This window comes from Artibeus jamaicensis, unplaced genomic scaffold, assembly GCF_021234435.1.
Source record: "Artibeus jamaicensis isolate MK-2021 breed Jamaican fruit bat unplaced genomic scaffold, CSHL_Jam_final contig_387, whole genome shotgun sequence".
NCBI classification, from domain to species: domain Eukaryota; kingdom Metazoa; phylum Chordata; class Mammalia; order Chiroptera; family Phyllostomidae; genus Artibeus; species Artibeus jamaicensis.
The window spans coordinates 42,043,623-42,061,194 of NW_026521812.1; the positions used below are offsets into that span (position 1 = coordinate 42,043,623).

Here is a 17,572-nt window from a genome sequence, read left to right on the forward strand (position 1 = left end):
GCAGGGCCGATGGGTGGACTGCACTCCAACAACAACACTGGGGGACCAGACACTTGGCCCAAATGCTCCTCCATGGCACCAGTGGCAAGAGGCAGTTCTCTCGGCCAGCCAGGATGACTGACAAATAATCAAACCTTTTTTCCGCACATTGTGCCAGGCAGTGCACTCGGTTACTCAGAACCTGTCTGCTTCAATACACTGAGCAATGGAAGAACAACAAAGTACATCGTGTCTTCTTTCATTTTAAGTTCTCATTTGTTCTTTTGTGTTCTTTTAGCAATTCAGCATGTTTTGGTGTGTGCAGCAGGAGAAGGAAGGAAGAGGAAGAGGCAGAGACTTCCCCAGATGCTGGAACCCATGACTGCTGAGTCAGCTACAAGATGGTATGCTGGGGCCAGAACTGAGCTTGGAGACCTGGAGGCGGTGACGTGACTCACCGCAGTGCAGAAGGGCAGGCTCTGCTGAGACCCACAGAGCGGGCTTCAGAGAAATGGGTGGAAACATTACAAGGTAAAAGAAAGGATAAATAAGAGATACAGTCACAAATCCTGAAATATGTGTTTTACTGGGATGTTCTACGTGTGTTGAGTGCTTCCAGGTGTTTGGGCTTTTGCTAATTACTTCTAAGATTTTGCCTTTATCTGGCAATTTTAGAGCACAGTCTTCTAAGTTTGCAGGGGGCGGGGGAAAGGACCAAATGCTTTATATCCTATTGCACTCTTGGTTTCTCTAGGCTTGTAAATTAAATGTCTGATAAGTGTCAAATGCTGCTTCTCCAGCAAAAGGCATGGGGGACCTGTCCTAACATCTACCACCCTCTTTACAGCCATATCCTTGTGTGTGTGCTGTGGTGACTGATTCAACAACTACTCCCCAGACCTCTAACCAGATAAATAAGCCTTAACTTGACTTCATAGAATATAAAACTTTTGGGCAGTTTCAAATTTACTAAAGATTTTATTCAACTGTTACTTCCAGATTTCACTTGCATACTTAGAGAGTGCATTGCATAGTTCATTTTAAATCAAATCAGAAAGACTAAGAAGGCACCTATCACAATGTCTGCCCATAAGAGATGTTATGTATGCCTGTTATGGTATTAATTACCATAATGCTGATTATTTTGTGAAAATGTTGGTATAGCTTGATAAATCACTAGTACATCTGTTTCTTAATTTGAGACTGGAAGGTTTATTGGTTTGTTTGTTTTTTTAACAGAATCTGTCATTCTCATAGACTTGGCTCAAAAACAAATAGCCTACATGGCAGGCTCACCTATTCAATGCCACCCAGCCTCGGCGATCTAAATCCATTCCACATTGTACGTAGTTGGCTGAGCCCACTGAACGAGACTGAGGATTTTAAAATGGCAAGGCATTTTTAAATGACCATACCAGCCCCACCCACTGGTGGCCCATTCCCCTAACCAATTAAGAATGAGACATCTATTGAAATAAAATATAAAATAAATATAATTAGAACACTGTATATATGAAGCTATATCAGCTGAATCTGGGAAAACCAAGTAAAAGCCAATTAGCAGTGGAAATGGGGTGTCAGGGTCCCTGGGGGCGTCCCTTACAGTGTGTGGAAGCTTGCACATGAGCTGCCCTGCAGCAGAGCCTGAAAGACAAAGGCAGAGGGGTCCCAGGTGTAGAGCTTGCTTAGGCTCTCCGAAGACATGTGCATGTATGTGGCCACTGAAAGGGTGGTCTACACTCTATTTAGCTGCATCTTGAGACTCAAGAAGCTTTGCTTTGAGACTTCTAAATAAAAAACATAAGTGGAAGCCTTTCCACTGTTCACATTCAGCAACTTCCCAGAGCAGTCAGCAGGATCCTCACCCTGTGATAGGGACTCCTTTCTGCAGAGACAGTGGCTCCCCTGCCAGCAGATTTCAGGTTTAGCTCATACTGAGAGCAGCAGAGCTCCCTCTGGGCCCTGCCAGTAATGGTAACTCAGAGGCACAGCTCAGACCAATCCTAGAGTCAGTTAAGACCCCTCCTGAGACTGCCAGAAATATCCTGGGGAAAGTTTGGAGAGGGCAACAGTTCTTATGTAACAACTTTTTTTTTTTGGATTGCAAGTGATAAAATCCTAACTCAACCTAGTTTAAGAGAAGGATTTATTAGCTCACATAATGTGTAATCAAAGGGGTGATGCTGATTTCCAGCATGGCTGGATTCAGGATTTCAAATAATGTCATTAGTTTCTCTGTGTCTCTCTGTCTTGTTGTCCCTTTGTCTTTGTCTCTCTCTGTCTCTTTCTTTCTACCTCTTAATTCTTCTTTTCATCAAAAAGTTTTTCCACATCAGCCATATATCCACTGAGCTCAGGTCATCTTTGTAGCTGGTGTTCTTAAAAAAGGAATGCAACCTGTAGGGTCCACATCGATGTTCAGAAGGACCCATGTCTGCATTGTGTAATTTTCCCATCCTAGAACCAATTACTGTGGCCAATGGTTTGAAGTACTCTTATTTTATGGCCTCATTCATGGGTTAGAGGCCATTAATGCCTGTTGGCTGACACTGCCTGAGATGGGAAGGACCCTCAAAAGAAAGTGGCAAAAAAAAAAAAACAAAAACAAAAAGTTATAAATGACCTCTATAGTGTATAAGCTGACTGGGGCATGGAGCTAAACAATTATAAGATTAACTACTAAGATAACATCAACAACAAATCTGATACACTCGAGATATATTTTATTGCCATTTTGAGCCATTTTTAATATTTCATTGCTAATAGTCATCCTACTTCAGTCCTCCAAGCAACGTCTGCTTAGATTTCTTGCTGTTGTCCCTAAATCCAAACACTGTTTTTCCCTAAAATTGATAAATTTACCAAAGCACACACTTGGACTGAATATACACATCTATTTTATTTTTCTGATTATGAGTAATAAAACAGTAAGCTGGCCTCCTTGCTGGCCCTTCACATGAAAAGCAGCTTTTTAAAAATTGTCGTTCAAGTACAGTTGTCTCCACCCACCCCACCTTTCCCTGCCTCCCACCCTCGAACCTGCCCCCTTTGGCTTTGTCCATGCCCTTTATACATGCTCCTTGATGGCCCTTCCCCTACTTTCCCCCTTATCCCTCTCCCCTCCTCCCCTGTGGTTACTGCCAGTTTGTTCTTTATTTCAGTGTCTCTGGTTGTACTTTGCTTGCTTGTTTGTTTTGTTGATTAGGTTCCACTTATAGGTGAGATCATATGGTATTTGTCTTTCACCACTTGGCTTATTTCAGCATGGATGGAAATGAAAAGCAGCTTTTGCTTCAGGGCCTTTACGTTGGCTATTCCCTTTGCTGAGATTATTCTTCCCCCAGATATCCACATGGTTAACTCTTCCATCTTTGAAGTCTTTGCTCACCCTGACCATCCTATTAGATACTGTAAACTAGCCCTTTCACCTCCCACCTACCCCAACACTACTCTACTTTTTTCTGTAGTGCTTATTATTTTATAAAACATTATAAAATTACTTATTTATTATTTTTTAAATTGTTTGATCCTCACTCAAATGCAAGCTCGGGTAGGGATCTCTATTGCAAGCACCCAGAATAGTACCTGCCACAAAGTAAATGCTCAGTAAATATCTGGTAAATGAATGAATTCCAAAGCACCAATAGCAAAGCATACTGTTACTAAAATTTTAGAGATTTCAACACAATACAAATAATGATGTCTCATTAAATATTAGATATATGTTCTAAAAATTCATTAAGCAAACTTGACCAATTTCTCTCCTTAGATCCCAGTTTATTGCCCTCATAATGGACTTTTTCAAGCCTTCTTTTGTTTTCTCATCTTCCTCTTCTCCACTTTAGGACAACTGCTGGAACATTATAGGCTTTTCTCTTTAATATGAAGAACAATTAAGTCATCTCTTTCCTTATCTACTAGACTGTAATATCCCTAGGACACCTCATCTTCATTAGCCAGAGGAGCTCATCAAGAAACACAATGGTGTTTCCCAATAAAAGAATCCCCTAGATCTGAGATGAGACTGGCCATTCCCCAAATGTGGGGTGATTAGTGAGTTTTTGTTCTAAAGAGAACGTTCTTCTGCTATATATATCAGTATATCAGGAAATGCCAATGTCAAAGTGGTAAACTCAATATAGAAGATTTAATGGTGATTTTTGCTTTCTTCTTTCTGCTTATTTTCTACCTTTTCCAAAATAAACACATTGTACTTATATAATAAGGAAAACATTTTCAAAATTACTCTCTTCTGTAATATGAATGTGTACATCTAACAAGTAAGCAAATAGCTGTCAGGACATCTTAGTCACAGATAAGGTGAGGAGAGCATACGTGTACTGAACACAGACAGGAAAGGATGGAAGGAGCAAATAACCATCCAGCATTAATGAGGCAACTACCACTTCTGGTCGAGATGGTGTAACAGAGACTTTGCTCTTTAAGCAATTAAGAAAGTAAACAAAACATATAAATTAATGGTTTTCAGATACTGGAAAACAGGCAGCACAGAACAGTAGTCCTTGGGGAAATGAGAACAAATGTGGTGAGCCCCACACTGGATGGAAATAACAGGAAAGCTGGACGGGAGTTTATGGAGGGTGTTTCCAGGCCGCAGAGCAAGGAGGGGAACCTCAGACAGAGCCCATTAGTTTCTGTGAGTGGAAGACACAGACCTGCAAATTCAGGGAGTCCAAGGCTGCTAGAATTTAGAGGGTACCAAACAGGAGAGAACTTCATGGAAAGCCGTGAGTTTCATGGGAAGGAGAGAACTGTGTAGAGAAGAAAAGGGAGCCAGAGAAATGTACAATTTCCCTGGGTTTTTAGCTGAATTCTGGTTAGCATGTGTGTGAGAAAACTGCCTGATAGGAGAAAAACTGCAGAAATAAAAACAGGTAGGAAGAGTTTGTGTTCCCATCAACCATAGACAAAAACTTCATTGTTCACAAGGAACCAGGTAGAGTATTCAGAAGGGTATTTCTTCAGTAGCAGGTAGCAATTAGCTCTACACTAAACGCTATTCTTTTTTCACATAATAAAGCATAAAAGCATGCCTTGAAAGGATCAAACTGTTTCCAAGTGATTTAATTGAATTCTAAAACAAAGCTCAAGAATATGTTTTTAAAAAAATAGAAAAATATCCTGCATCCCACAAGATAGCATTCATAATATCTGGCATAAAATTTAAAAAAAAACTACCAGAAGCAAAAGAATATAACTCATAACTCAAAGAAAAAATCAGTCAATAGAAATACACTCAAAAATTATATAGGTGACAGAATTAGTAGGCAAAAACATTGAAATGGTTATTATAAATATATTCTTTGTTTAAAATGATAAAGGAAAACATAAATGAGATAAGGATAGACACAGAATATTTTTTTAAAAGACCAAAATTGAAATTCCAGAGTTGAAAATGACAGGATGGGGTTAATAGCAAAGTAAATAATATAGAAAGAAAGTCAGTGAGTTTGAAGATAGAGCAGTTAGAAACTATCCAAAGTAAAACACACAGAGAAAAGAAACAAAAACATAGAATAAAAATGAATAGATCATCCAGGAATCATGGAACAGCAACTTCAAGCAATCTAATATACATGTAATTAGAAGTCCCGAAAAAGGAGACAGAGAAATATTTGCAATAATAATGGCTGAAATATTTCAGTATATGATGAAATCTACAAATCCACAGTATTCAAAAAGCTCAATGAACCCCAAACATAAGAACAGTAAATAATAATCTAATTACTTAACTAGAAACAAAGAGAACATCTTAACAGCATCGAAAGAAGAACATGCGCTTTGTACAGAGGGATAAGGATGATGCCCAACTGCTCATCACAAGCAAAGCAAGCCAGACAACAATGGACAAGTATCTCTAAAGTGCTAAGAGAAAAAACTGTCAACCTAGAATTCTTTACAGAGAAAAATATCTTTCAGAAATAAAGGTAAAATAAACATTCTCTATAGATATACAAAAGCTTATAGAATTCACCAGAGGACCTTAAACACTGAGAGAGAGAGAGAGAGAGAAGGAGGGAGGAAGGGAAGAGTAAAGAGGGAGAGAATGAGAGAGAGAGAGGAAGTCCTTCACGGAGAGAAAAATTGAGACCAGACACAAATGTGGTCTACCCGGAGGAATGAAGAACTCTGGTAGTGGTAAACATGGTGGTAATTGGCAGGAGTGGGGGGTGGGGATAAAATTCATAGAATATCAAATATTTGGGCAGTTTAGAATCCTTTAATCAGCTGTTGGTGATTAAACTCAGTCTGCCAGGGCCATGCAGATGAAAGCTGTGGTTGTCCAGCCTTTATCAGTGAGCTTTATAGGACTGCATAAGACTGCAGATCCCCTGCATCTTTGCAATAAAGCAAATGTATATGGGCTCCAGACACCTTCTGCCTATGGTGACCCCCCCTCTCACCCTCAATTTTGTCCTCATCATCACACATTCAGCAGGAAAGATTGATACACCAAAAAGAGAGAACATACTCCAAAATTCAGGTGATGAGGTCTTTCTACCCCACTGAATCCTATCCTAGGTGTGGTAACCCACCCCATCTCTTGCCCCTTGTTTCCTGCCACATGTTCTAAACTGATTCAATGTACTGTGTGGTTCATGAATCATAATTTGGTTGGTGGGTCTTTCTGTGTCTGCTCAGTGAAGCTATGGCAACTTCAAGGTGTCTCCCACTACGGGCTCAGAGGCTCATTTGAGGGGGACATCGAAAGAGCAGGGTTTTCCTCTCTGTATCAATTCATTTTGCCTCCCACCCACTGACTCTTAAATTCTTTTATTTTTGACAAGGTACTCAAATTCTTTACAAAGATATTCTATGTGCTTTGTGAGATGAACTCCCTGGAAAGAAATTTTCTGTCATGAACTGCTTTTTCGTGGGCTATACTTAGATCGTTGGCCTTAAAAACAGTGAATTCTGGATTCAAATCTTACCAGTTCTCTTGCTCCAAATGCTAAAGTTCTACAAAACTCATTATTTGAAAATCTACCAGAAATCCAATTTTCTCAGATATGGAAATCTATGGAATGGGAATTAAAATTCTTCCTGTCCAATGTTTGTAATGATTAAACAATTAACATTTTTGTAGTGCCTAAAATGGAACTTAGCACATAATAATATCCAACAATGTCCACTTTGCTCTCCTTCTTTCCCTTCCCCCACCTTTGCAGCATGTCTGCTGAGGAGATGCTCCCTCGTTTCACTTCGGCTCCTGAAGTGGGGTTCAGGAACCCAGGCCTGCCCGCTGTCTGCATCACCTTCTGTCTCCACTGACCTCCCTCCTCCATTTGGTAGGCTACACCCTCAGCAGCCTCTGTCCAGGCAAGAAGCCATTTCTGTGGCCCACACACTCATTTATGAAGAACACAGAAGATGCCAAGGCCTACACTCTCTGCTCTTCCTGGCTTCATTCTCGTCCTCCCCTTCCTCTACTACTGAACCAGTTATAACTTGCCTAAGGCGGGAATCAAGGGTCTGTTGCAGGTCCAAGCCCAAGGAACGACTGCAGGTAAAGAAGTAATAGTGAAGGACCTTGAAGTCAGTTTGTTGTTTATTTCATCAGCACTGTGAGATGATTTTCTCGCAGACTCTAAAACTTCAGGTGCCTTGGTCACCCCCATCCAATTTCTGTGCCAGGGCACTTGCTGGAGTGGAAGACCTGTAGGAGGTGGAAAAATGGCTTAGAGAACCTAAGAGCCAGCTTGTGATACAGTGAACCAAAACTCAAACACAAGACTTCCCCATTTCCCTAAATGGACTTGTCGCCTCCGGTATGTCCTTTTCCTTCTCATGTATAACATCTAGTCCCATTCTTGCTCCTTCTCATACCTGCTTCACTTTTTTTTTTTTCAATTGGTCTGTTACCTTGGTGAGGGAGAGAGCTCACTTGACCTGATTTTTATGTTGAAGTCCTTCACATCTGTTGATGTGCTTGTACACTCACTATTTGTGTTTCATGGGATATTAATCTTTTCTGAAGCAAGGCAACTTACAATGTGTGATGATGTTCCTGGGCCCAAACAAAAAAAAAAGTTACAGGAATAACGCCTTTCCCCACGCTGTTATATGCCTACTCAGCTCTCTCTGGCCTTCCTTTTCCTAAGCATAGAGGAGACAGGACCACACTGCATACATTAGCTATGGAATCAGTTCACTGTTTTGACAAAGTAAATGGCTTGAACTCCTACTACAGATTTCAGAGAGCCACCTCCAGATAGCAATAGCAACATTGTTATCAATTTTAGCCCATGATATGTATTGTTTAGTAGGCAGTGAGACTGAAGTTTCCAAACTGTTAAAAACCAGTACTCATGGCTTTCTTAAGGTGAGGACACAACATTGTTCTTGGGAAAATAGGAAGTGAGAAATTTATTTGCAAGTGCAGCATTTATGATTGATAGCCATGACAGGAGTCAACTGATTTGGTTGCTTTTTGTTTCTTTTTCCCAGGGAAGGTACAGGAAAAGAACACAAATCAATAAAGGTATGCTTTAAAATCACAAGAATTCATTGTCCTAGTTTGTGTTACTAGAAGGAAAAATACCAAGGGTGAGAGAACACCTTATAATTGCAAAGCTGAAATAAGATTGAGAGTCTTCTTTAATCTCCGTGTAACCTCTGTTTTCCTACTGAACACACCTGCAGCAGCTTTCTTGGCTCCCCACAATTGGAGGACAGGTGGAGGGAGATGAGCACAGCTCTGGCCAACACGCCAAAGGGCAAGGGAGTATTTTTAAGAGAGAAGTGTTGTAAGACAGTGAAAAACAGCAATAAACCTGCAAAAAGTAATTATTTGAATAAGATAATTCAAAGTCGAAACAGGCAAACAAGCATGGCTCAGGGATTTCCTTTTTTCCCTCAAAGACAGTTAATTTTTCTTAATTCTCTTGACATTTGAATACAGTTCTCAAAGTTAAGGACGATTATTGGCAGATCCCGGAAAGTCGTGTGAAACAAGAGTATTCTGGTTTCTCAGAGGCGTTTGATGGAAAGATTAAAAACATGTCTTTTTTCAATGCATTGACTTTTTTTTACTTAACATGTGTCAATATTACTTTTCAACACAAATGAAAGTATTATTATGCTTTCTCTTTCTTTGAGGTAATTTACAGTTTTTAACACAGCTTGCATTTAAGCATATTTTATTTTAAGGTCCAATTTATAGAGAATTTTAGAGGTTTTAAAAGTTTAAGCCTCTCAAAAGTGTTTGTTCTCACAAACAAAATTGATGAGAAAAGTAATTTTCATAAAATACAGTTAATCTCAACTTCTTTTGAGGACTGGGAAGGACAGCATACATTTGTAATAGGCCTAACAAATTGTGTTATTTCTAACCACTTTATGGGTCTTATACAGCTGGTAGGATCCATTCTTTCTACACTTTCCAAGTTCATTTTAAAGAAAATTATATTTGGAATCCAAGACAAATTTCATGAGGAAAGGGTGCAATGTTGAGTGACTTGCTCACCATTGCACAGAGCCCTTCCCATGGCTTCCATCCTACTCTTCCCTGGGTGGGTTCTGTCCATGGGGAGCTTTGTCCTGGAAACTCTGGTTACTCAGACAGTGTCTTAATTGCCTTCCCCTTTAAGAAAATGTAGAATTTCTCAAAGTTAAAGGAAAACCAAATTGAAGCTTTCCAAATTGTACTGTGATATTTCGTTTTATAAAATGAGATGGTATTTCTCTTCTCTTAATGTGAAAAGTTATTTAAAAAGTAAGCACATAAAAAGTATGCAAGACAATGATAGCCACTGCACATTTATAGCCAATAGAAATGTCTGCTATACCTGTGTCTGTGGGTAGATTCTGATTTCCAAATTGTGTCTAATATGCTTATATTACTTTTATAATAAAAAGCACCCTTAATGTTTTCATATAAACATTAACATAATGAGCTAACTGTTCAACTTCTTTAAGTCTTTGCAATAATTTTTTGTTCATTATTGAAGTGCAGTAAAACATACCAGTTTAAACCAACACACGTGAAATTCTTTAAAGGTCTTTCAGGTGTTCTATTCCTTATTCTTAACTAAGTCTCAACTTAGTTAAGACTTTTAAAAATAAAAACTATTTTACATAAACAGGAAAACTAGCTTCTTGATATCATTGAGGAAAGGAAGAGCTGTGCTAGAAACAAAATATCCAGGGGCACCTGAGGAGCAGGGCTGGATACTGGAGATGCTCCCGGCTTCCATAGCAAACTCGTTCTCCCAATAACACAGACTGGTGGGGGGCTGCTGAAAGTCACTCTAGCTGCCTCCTAACCTATCATTGTTGAAAAAAATATCAGAAGCAGCCCAGGCATTTTTATTGTTTCCAGCTGTGGTCTGGTCTAAAGGGAGGAATACAATATCCGCTATCTGTGAGGATACAGCTTCCATGACTGCTGCCTCTCTAATGACCAGAAGAGAGCCTGATGTCAGTAATGCTGCACCTAAGGCGTTGGGTGGAAAAATGACACTGAATAAACACGCAGCATTTCATTCAGGGTTCATTCATTTTTGTTTTGTTTGCATATCTGTTTGTTCTCATCACAAAACAAACTCTCTTAGGGGTAAACATGCTCTTCTCAGTATCTAGTACAGTATTGGTATATAATTAATTTTAAGGAATGTCCAAAATTCTTAAGTTTCAGGGTAACACTTTGCAAATAGGCAGTATAATACAATGGTTAAAGTTTAGACACAAAGAACCAGACTGCCTGGCTTTAGATCCCAGGTCTACCTGTAGGTGCTATGTGACCTTGGGCAGGTGGCTTAACTACCCTTTTTAAATAGAGATAGTAATAGCACCTACCTTACATAACAGTTGCAAGAATTAAATAACTTAAAACACCGAGAATACTTAGAACAGCCACCCACATAGTAAGTCTGATATAATGTTTTCTATATTATTATTAATCTTAACATTTAGCCTATGTTTGAAATCTAACTCTAGCCTCTGGGCTTTTTTAGTCCACTTTCCCGCAGAAAACACAACTTCCTGTTTCTAAGGACAGACAAAACTTTTAAAAGTTATAAAAATACTCAAAGACTTCTTGGACATCAAATAACTCTTACAAAACAATATTTTGATGAGTTAAGTGTAAAGGAATCAAAAACATACGGATTAAATTTCCTTTATAATACACATGGGCTTAAAATGAAAAGAAAAGTGCTTAGCAAAACACACATTGGGTTGCCAAACCCAAAACATTGAAAAACAGTCCAAGACATTCTGCAGCCCCACAACAGAACCAGCCCCCCCTGCAATCAACAGTTAAAATCCTCACTCATCTGGACTGCTGAGCTCCGAACTAGTCCCCAGCTTGTATTTTTTGATCCATCTTCTTTTTTTAAATTTTATTTAGTTATTTTTCAAGTACAGTTTCTTGTCTATTTCTCCAATCCAAGCCCCCCCACCCCGTGCCCCCCACCTCCCTCCCATTTCTACCCCCCTTAGTTCTCCTCCCTGTGTCCTTCCTATTTGTTCCTCTAAATCCCTCCCCTTTTTCCCCTTAAATTCCCTTCCCTCTCCCCTCTGCTTAAAGGGGAACCTCCTCCCTGATTTATGTGGCAGCACCCCACACCTCAGAAGCAGTACATAAGCAGCATATAAAGTAGAAGGCATGAATAGGTTATCATCTGCATAGGATTTTTATTTTAATATTTCATTGAAGATCTTTATGCATCTGAATGAATAATGTGTTGCATGTAGTAAAATAGAGATTTAGACAAATGTCTCATAGTAAGTTGGCATTCTATTTTTCTGTTTGCAACATAAGTAAGTTGCAACCTGGAATTAAAGGTTGCAGAATTAAATAATGTTCTAAAACTTGTCTTCTGCACAAAACTGTTTTTGTAAGATGAATCTTCACTTTGAGAGTTTTGATGCTGCGCTGTCTGCATGTTGTCTGGACAGGAAAGCACGTCATCGCCTGCCCTGGACACTCTTCCCCTCATGTGTTGAATATTAAGTCTATGAGATGTTCTATAGCTCTAATTTAAGAAAACAAAAATTTCAGATTTTAGACTTCTTCTGAAATAAATAATTTGCCACACTCAACCCCTTTACAGGCTTTCATAGAAGAACAAAGAATAGCAGCCTGTAAAACTGATACTCCAGAAAAACATAAAGGGTCAAAAACCAATGTTAATATTAATGACCTGGTCACATCTAAACAAGCAATGTTTTAATCATACAGGCAGACACAATGAACTGTCATTTTTTCCCTGGTAAGCCCTGCTACGTTTGAATATTTCCTGTGGTAACCTGGATCCAATATCATAGGACTTAATGCATTGGTCAATAAGTCTAAATAAAATATTAGGATAAAATAGAGAAGAATTTAATGGTTTTGAATATATCTTAAATTGGGTAAGACTAACTTAAAACACATTTCTCTATTTTGCAATGTATTACTTTTAAATTTTTTCTATTTTTTTTAATGACAAGTAAAAAGACACAGGCCTTAACAGTATTTTTCCTTGTTTAAGAGCAATGTGGGCAGCCTCTTTATTTAAGGACTGTCATATTTTCTTTGAGTAAGAAGTTTGCCACTAAAGAACAATCTTAAGAATAAAATATTGCATGGATATATTTTGTCTGATTTTTAGAACTAATTACACATTTGAAGAAACAGACACTAGTTTGCACTTCATTAGTTTTGTGGAAATGTCACCAAAGAAATTAGTACAGGACCTATTATAATCCCCATCGATCCCTTACCCTGCCCACTTCTCAGATTTGCCTAAGAACCTTCTTTCTGATGAATTGAGAATCAGAATTTCTGTGACAGGTTATCTTGGCTTACAAGAGACTGGGAGGCCCTTGATGAGTTGTGGAAAGTACTTCAGTTACAAAATAAAAGTAACCTCTAAAAGTAAAGTTTTATGATGACTAATTGCACTTTCTTTATATTTTGATTTCCTATAACCAAAAAGATAACCTATCTCTGACATCTACCATTTTTGCTGTAGGAAAACATGTCATATCTAATGAACTGGATCAATTTTTAAAATCGATAGCTGTAAGAACACTTGTGTCTGACTGGTTATTGTCACTCAGATATGCAAGTATGATAGCTGTTTGATCATGTAGAGATATTTTAAAAACATAGTAGCATGCAGCAAAATAAAATTTGTAAGTTGAGCATTTCTACTGTCAAAGACTAATGAACTTCATTTCTCTTATGGAAGCAGATTCTGGGTTCACTCACTCACCACACATGCACTGAAGACCCAGTGACCACCCAGGAATCGAGAGAAGTAACATGTCACAGTTTAACCACAGATTATAATTTGTTTAAAATTAAGACTGAATAATTAGAGTCACAGGAGACCTCAGAGATCATCTAATTCAAGCCTAAGTGCCAGAGCAGTCAAAATTGTTGTCCAGACTAAGTGCATTTGGTGTGATAAAATTTGGAAAAGATCTATGTATAGCTTAAGCTCTTTGACACGTATGTAAAATCTAGTGCATTAGTTTGTGCAGCCGCAACTTATAACTTTATTGTTTCATGATTGTCTATGCTGTTCTTTGACTCAAAATAGGTTTGCTTGCTGTTTTCATTAAGTGTGAAATAGTGCTACAGTTTAGAAATTACTCACCTGTGTTTTATACTTACCTATGTAATGTTTTAGGTTCAACTTCTCCATATGTTTGGGGACTGAACTAATACAGGACCATATCTGACAGAATATCTAGTTTTATGATTTATGATCTATTTTGTGATTTATATTTATATATAGGTACCAAAAAGTATATGTTTAATAGGTGCTATATATGCAGATAATGTATTTTAACCATTATTTTTGAAGTATATTTTATTGATTATGTTATTACAGTTGTCTCATTTCCCCCCTTTATTCCCCTCCCCCCTATACCCCACATCCCTCCCTTAGTTCATGTCCATGGGTCGTACATATAAGTTCTTTGGCTTCTCCATTTCCTATACTATTCTTAACACCCCTGTTTATTTTTTACCTACCAATTATGCTTCTTATTCTCTGCATCTTTGCCCCGCATTCTTCCCCCTCTCCCTCCCCACTGATAACTCTCCACATGATCTCCATTTCTGTGATTCTGTTCCTGTTCTAGTTGTGTGCTTAGTTTGTTTTTTTGTGTTTGTGTGTATGTGCATGTGTTTTAGGTTCAGTTCTTGATAGTTGTGAATTTGTTTTCATTTTACTGTTCATAGTTTTAATCTTCTTTCCCTTATATGAATCACTTTAATATTTCATATGACAAAAGCTTGGTGATAATGAACTACTTTAATTTGACTTATCTAAGAAGTACTTTATATGCCCTTCCATTCTAAATGATAGCTTTGCTGGATAGAGTAATCTTGGATGTAGGTCCTTGCCTTTCACACCTTTCAATAGTTTCCAGCCCCTTCTTGCCTGTAAGGTTCCTTTTGAGAAATTAGCTGACAATCTTATAGAAACTCCTTGCTAGGTAATTCTCTCTCTTGCTGCTTTTAAGATTCTCTCCTTATCTTTAATCTTGGGTAATTTAATGATGATGTGTATTTGTATGTTCCTCCTTGGATCCAACGTCTTTGGGACTCTCTCAGCTTCACAGTTAATTTCTTAAAGAATGAATACTCCGTCTTTCCCACGCCTACCCCATTTTCAATATAAGCTCACTAATATGACATAGACTATTTCCATAGAAAACTATAGTAGTTAGTTAATATATGAAGCTTTTTTAAAGACCAGAATTTTTCAGTTTGCACATAGCTCAGATGAGCAAAACAGAGAGGTATCTACTACTTCTTGAGCTCATAATACTATTCCCAGAGTTAAGCAACAACAACAAAAGCTGGTAATTAATTTTACACTTTTGATGATGGTTTCTTTACGCATGACTAAGAAAAGACAATCTTTGAATATTACAACACTTAAAAATATGGAAAGGATTGTAGAATCTACCTCTCAGGAAATTCTTAGGATAGAGATCTGTCTGGGACTATTTATGTGTTGTCTAAAAGGAGGGGTGTGGTTCTTTGTAGTTGTTACTGGCTTTGTGGTTATTATTCTTAAGTCTTTCACTTTTTTAAAGCCAAATTTTAAGAAAGGGATAGGAACAAGGCAAGACAAGGTGAAGTCAGTAAAATAATAGTTGAGAGCCAGTGACAAACAGAATGAATTAATAGATTATATTAAATAAGTTAGGGTAAAAAACCAACAAGATTTTCTTTTCTGGCATTTTAAAAAGTAAACAAAAATACTCAGCACAAATCTCATCTACAAAGACTCTGAAGGATCTATCTCATAGAACAACAGCTGATTGATGAACATTAGCTTTCCTTGTGAGGCACAGACTTTTGGAATAACCTCTTTCCTGAATGCCAATGACCAAAAATGCATTAGCTGAGCTATTTGTTATTGTCACAAATTAGATTAGAGTTTCCATTTTATAGACTGATTCTATCATGTGATTCAAATATTGGGTGGGTTTTAATTATTGAACCAAGAAATAAATAATAGGAAAGGAGGACACCTAAGAAGAAATACCAACCCTTCTGTATTGCCCTACCAGTGAGAAACTGTGAGTTGCTTTTCTTTTCGTTTTGATATTTGATAAGAAATATTTGTAAATCTATGAGAAAGGTGAAGTGGGAAAATATAGAGGAATGAAACACTCAGGATTGAGGGCACATAATAAATGTCCCATTTACCCCATATTTCACATGCTTGAATTCTAACTCCTATTATACCTAGTTTGAGTGATCACATGTCCTGGTATACCATTCTCCCACTCCTTTAAGAGTATTTGATCTTTTCAATTCTTAATACATGATTTCCACAGCCTGTTTCATGTGTTACTCAAAATTGCCTCATCTTTTTTGAAGTTGGATATAAACAATAAATAATAAATGCTGAAATTTTTTATTAAAGTTTGGCATAGTGCTAATTAAATCAAGGCTATTTAGATTCTTGTTTGGACCAGTTAATTTGGTTATGTGCCATGTCTTAAGTCTGATGAGGTATCTCATAAATACATTTGAAGTAATCTAGGCAACAAACACATCACAGCTAAATCAAACAAAATTTATTAACTTTGCTACTCAGCCTACATACTGTATTGAAAATGAATCTGGGAGTAAATGGAAGCTACACTAACCTCCTCCCAGAACCAGTCTGGAATTATAACTGAATTGTAGAGAAAGAATCCTGAATAACCAACTGAACACCAGTTGGAGAGAAGCCTTATAATCAAGGACAGACATGAAAACATTTTGGATAACATGAAGTGTAACAATATTCACATCATGGGAATAACAGAAGGAGAAGAGAGTAATCAGGGGATCGAGGACCTATTTGAAGAAATACTGACTGAAAACTTCCCTAATTTGGTGAAGGAAAAAGTTACACTAATCCAGGAAGCTCAGAAAGTCCCAAACAAGTTGTACCCAAAGAGGTCTACACCAAGATATATCATAGTTAAAATGACAAGGCTTAAAGACAAGGAGAAAACACTGTTCATGATCCATCAACCTGCTGTGGCTAACAGGTTCCATTCTAGTTCCATAGCAGTTCCAGTGACACATGTCTGAGCTCCTGGCCCATGGCTCTCAGTTTCAGATCTTAGAGACAAGCACTGGGGGATGTGGGTGAGGGGGGAAAAAGACAAGAAGGGAACTCTAAAAGCCTCAAAAGAAAAACAGGTAGTTACCCACAAGGGAGCCCCATTGAACTGGCATCTGATTACTCAACAGGAACATTTCAGGCCAGAAGAAGGGGCATGAAATATTCAAGGGGATGAAAAGCAAGGACCTATAACCAAGGCTACTTTGCCCCACAAGGCTATCATTTAAAATCAAAGGAGAAATAAGGAGCTTTCTATACAAGAAAATGCATAAAAGTTTTTTTAACAACAAACCAGTACTGCAACAAGGGTTAAAGGGCTTGCTTTAAGAAGAAGAATAAGAAAAAGAGAAAGGAAAAAAAAACAGAGAAAACAGTCTAACAATAAAACGGCAGTAAATGCATAGCTATCAATAATCACCTTAAAGGTAAATGGCTTAATGCTCCAACCAAAAGACTTAGGGTAGCTGAATGGACAAGAAAACAAGACTTATAGTATACAGCCTCCAAGAGACCCATCGCAGATCAAAAGATACACACAGACTGAAAGTAAAGAGTTAGAAAATGTTATTTCATGCAAATAGAAAAGAAAAAAAGCTGGAGTAGCAATACTTATATCCAACAAAATAGACTTTAAAACCAAGGCTATAGTAAGAGACAAAGAAGGACACTACATAATGACAAAGGGAACAATCCAACAAGGGGATATAACCCTATTAAACATTTATGCACCCAACAGAGGAGCACCTAAATTTGTAAAGCAAATCTTGGTGAACATAAAAGGAGACATGGACAGAAATAGTCATATTTGGAGATTTTAACACCCCATTGACTTCAATGGACAGATCTTCCAGGCAGAAAATCAATGAGGAGACAGTGCCCTTCAATAACACACTAGGTCAAAATGGACATAATTGATATCTTCATAGCATTTCACCCCAAAGCAGCAAAATATACATACCATATTTTGCCATGCATAATATACTTTTTTGCCCAAACTT

General features: G+C 37.9%; 1 long non-coding RNA gene across 1 annotated transcript in view; it reads left to right on the forward strand.

Moving 5' to 3' along the window:
- The first annotated feature begins 414 nt into the window (after positions 1-414).
- LOC128627369 (uncharacterized) overlaps positions 415-17,572 on the forward strand; it is a 37,480-nt gene continuing 20,322 nt past the window's right edge. The window contains exon 1 of the long non-coding RNA XR_008391549.1: positions 415-510. This is a non-coding gene — a long non-coding RNA (uncharacterized LOC128627369). The remainder of the gene's footprint in view (positions 511-17,572) is intronic.